We start from the raw sequence: 4,629 nt of genomic DNA, 5'->3' as shown, positions 1-4,629 counted from the left end.
GTTGATGTAATGCCATAGGTCAGTACAGGTCTTCCAGCAAACTCTGGCCATTTTGGCTTATTACAGTGACATTATAAGATAGAACCCTAAAGATAAACATCAAATGCAGTCCCCAAAGCATGACAAATCACAAGTGAGTATGTAGATGATGCTCCTGTTCCACGTGAATTTGATATATATGCAGATTTGTTTTCCTATGGCTTATATTTTGTATTCATGTTTAGTGTAACAAAGATACTTTTGTTTACAGTAACTTAAAATGTATAGAATATTTTAATATATTCATTTTTGTAAAGATTTTTCTAGTGTTTACAAACACATATTCTAATCTTTGAGAATATCCTAATATGCAAATTGCTAAACTAGTCACTTCTGTTATGAAAAGCAAACTCTGTGTAAATGCACTACTATTAATTTCTCACGGGCATAGAAATGTTAAAATCTGTAGAAAGTTTGAACATGTACAAAAGTACTCCATGATGAATGCATCACATACCCACAAAAAAAAGAAGAAGGAAGAAGAAAGGGAAAGAATCCTACCCTTTCTTTTGGCATAATCATGCTATTTTGCACTAGTAAGAATTGTAACATTTTTGTGTTGCTTCCAACTAACTATTGGTCTAAAGTTAAAGCAGATTTGCACATCTTTGCATTGCTTTTCTGACAAAAGTTTTTCATGAGTTTCCTCAAAGGCTTGGGGTTTTATTTTGCTAATTGCCTTAGTTTCCTATCATCACATTGGACTTCTGTAACATTTTTATCTTAATCATGTTATGACTAATGTGCCAGCTGCTTCATTTCCCCTTCACAGTTTTTCTACACGAGACAGCTAAATAGTGCAAGTGCACCAAAAAGTAATAATCTAGACTTAAGTTCAGAATGCCAGTGTGCACTTTTATCTACCACCTTATGTAGCAAAAATGTGTATGAAGCACTTACAAGGAATGTTAATCTATTCCTAAGCACATAAGTGTATCAAATAGAGGCATTTAGATGCGATTTTGTACATGAATAATTGTTTATCATATTATAGCATAAAGTGGCTAAATTGTGCCAGTATATTATGTAGGTGGTAAATAGAGCTTAATGATGCATCCCACAGGGATATTTCTATGAACAGTAGTGCTTTTTACATTAATTTGTATGGACCTTATACAGGTTCCTGTGGATTGCATCCTTTGGCATCTAAATAAAATGATTTTTTTTTAAAAAATAATCTCTATTTTGAAACCTGATTTAGTGCATATGTGCAATAGAACGAGTATTTTGCACTTCAGTTTTCCATCAATGCATAAGAATTAAGATGGGAATCACTTGATCTGCAAGGATCAGTTTTAAAGTGGATTATGGTAATACTAATGCTTTACTATCATTCCATGTTCACAGTTACAAAACATCTTTGAGATGTTGTAACCCATTTTTAGGTAGAGAAACTGGGAGAAATTCATTTGAAGAAAGTCTGTTTTGGCTTAGTTCCTAATAAACCATGAGATGGTTGGATGTATGAATTACTGCTTATGATATATGAATCAAGCCACTGTGATTTGCATGGTTTATGGCTTAATATAAAACAAATCATTACAGCTTCCACAAAATGGCTTAGCATAATCCCAGTGAATTCATGGTTTGGATAGAATTAGGATCCAACTCCCCCAATTTTATCTCCAATACTTATTAATAATCTTCTGGAGATATTTGAATAACAGTGACAATAACAGTGACAAAAAGTTGGGAACAGATGGTTCGTAACCTCAGGTGTGTGGGGACTGAAAGTTCCAGAATAGTGGCTAAAAGCTCTAGTCCTAACAAATCAGGAGAGAGGCAGGTGGAGAAAGCCACCCTAAGAGAGTAGAATTCTAAAATTTTACAATAATCATACTGATGCAGCACAATCTGTAATGCCATTAAAAAAACCTACAGTGGTCTACTTTTTAAAAAGCTTTTTTGAATTGTTCATAAATTAAGTAGCACTTTTTACTGGCTACTTTCTAAGAAGGAATTAGATTATAATTCTTTATGGCCAAGTGTGATTTGACACACAAGGAATTTATCTTGGTGCAAATGCTCTCAGTGTACATAAAAGAAATGATACATTAGTCAAGCGTCAAGAATCATAAGGTACAACACTTAATGATAGTTGTAGGGTACAAAAAGCAATCAAATCATACTAGGAACAAGTTCCATCAACAAACTTTTGTGTATGTTAGTCAGCTGACAGTAACTTTGCTTACTGGGTTTTTTCCTGAGATAAACATTGGCAGTGGGATATAAAGAGGGTGGGATGGGATGTCAGTTATACTACCTATACAACACTGTGTCTATTTGTGGCATAATAATAGATGCTCAGAGTGAAACCAACATACTCTTTCATGCACCTTATGATATGTACCTTTTTCTATGGCAAGTACGTAACAACACCCCAGAGAAAATGTATGTTGCAGTCATACAATTCTGGTTGCTCTTAGCAATTAACATTAGATTTTTTAAACTAGTACTGTGAAATGGAAACTTCAGAAATCTATAAATACATTCTTCAAAGTTGAAGGTAGTATTTCCTGAGAAGGTCCATTTTAGATGCTAGGAGAATTTAAGCTCTTCCTTGAATTGTCATAAGAAATGTGCTTCCTTTCACTTTACCTGCCACATACTTCCAACTCTGGATTGAATCCAGATATCCCAGTGGTCACAGGGTCAAAGAGAAGTACCTTTAAGAACTCACTCAACATAGTTGTAGTGTGTTGTTTTGTATAACTTTTTTGAATTAGGAGGCCTACTGTGACAATGTAAGAATTATATGGCTATTAATAACTTTTTGATTGTAGATACCTTACTTAACAATATGATCTGTTGAGTATATCTGTGAGTATTTTTGCACTTTTGAGTTCATATATTTCTGCACTTGTTTTAAGAGTATGTCATGATTACCAAAGGTAAAATTGTGGTGTTAATTCAGACCTGAGATTCAGTGTACATGTGCTTATGCCAATAGGCTATTATAATTTAACCACAATTCAGCAGTTTCCCATATACTGAACTAGATTCGTAACAAGTGTGTAATTTCTTTAGTAGCCTCACCCATACAATGTCTAGCTATTTTTGCAGCCTGCTTCTCTTAATAGCACTTAAAATGTATTTCATCCAACTATAAATTTATATTTGAAGCATATTCTGTTTTAAAAAGTATCAATATATTTGGATAAGTGGGTCAACCTAAGTTCATTTAAAATATATATAAAACCAGACTGTTTGGGAAACTGGTTGTTGTTTTGTTGGGTTGTTTTTTTTTGCTTGCCTTTGTAAATATATGTATAACATCTTGTATAAATTAGTCCATCCTGTTCCAATTTCAATAATAGACTTAGTATCAATCTTTATAAATGTAAGTCTGTTGCTATTTATTCCTTACTTCATCAATTCAACTTCAGTTTTGTGACATGGTGTGTGAATAAAAATTTGGATGGTTCAGAGGGTCATATATGTATTTAATAAGCTGATACAAATAAGCCTTTTGCCTATGTATAGGGATTGCAGTTTCAAATAACTGCTTACCAGTTTTAGAATAAAATCGAAGTATGAAAATCAGCTTTATGGTTTCATACACTGGTTTGTTCTAAAACGTATACTCATATGCTGGGTTTGGTAAAATGGAATACACCCATTGACATTTTCCCCATTGACCTATTGAGTAAAGTACAGTACTTAGTGTTGTAAAAATGCTGAGTAATTATTCAGTAAGATATATAAGAATGAGGAAAAATAGCTCATATTGTCTGTTTGTTTACTAAAGTAATGTGACCATCTGAATGCAGCCATTGTTATGTATGATTTATATAGCAATATTTGACCATAATTTTGAAGTAGGCTGAACCAGTAAATCAGTCTTTAACAAAAATAACACCAGTTAACTGGAATTCTGAAGTGATGGTTAAAGCCAGCTATTTATGGTCTTATGATCTGCAGCTGAAATGTCTTGAGAGAAATCCAATATTTTCTATAATAAAAGTAGCATTGTTATTTGTAATAAAATGATTTGTCCTAATGTTTTTTTTAAACCTGTGGTATTAGTTAAATCAATGCAGCTTTCAATGGTAATAATTACATTTAGAAATAAACATTTCATATATTCACATTGCAGAGTTTAGTGTCCTAAGAAGCTAAATCTTGCACTATGTTATTTTGGCTTTAGTGCAAGGGAAAACAAGGTAAGATGTGGGGTTGATTTTTAAGTGTAATAAAACTTTGATTATCTGTCTGAATCATGTGAACAAATCTAATTAAGCTACTGTGGATAGAGATCCTGATAGTTACTTTTATCACAAAGCCCATGTTTATCTATAGAACCAATAAAATGCTAAAGATTTCCTGCCCTTCTAAGAATTCAAGGGAGTATAATTTTTCTCCCCTTACCACCTTGTGAAGTAAATTGAGCTGAAAGTAACTGGCTCAAAGTAATCAAGTGGTTTCTGAGGCTACAAGTGGATTTGCATCTTCACTGTCTTAAAAACTGCCCTTCAAATTCATATATGCAAGCTTGTTTATCAGAAGTTACTTGTGGTAGCTTCATAAATGTGTCTCTTTACTGGATTGCTACACTTTAATTTCATTTAAGACTTGTTTTGCACAATCCAA

This window comes from Notechis scutatus, chromosome 6, assembly GCF_049901735.1.
Source record: "Notechis scutatus isolate UNSWTSFEM ecotype Mainland chromosome 6, rNotScu1.2, whole genome shotgun sequence".
NCBI lineage: Eukaryota > Metazoa > Chordata > Lepidosauria > Squamata > Elapidae > Notechis > Notechis scutatus.
Note: the sequence above shows the minus strand (reverse complement) of the source record.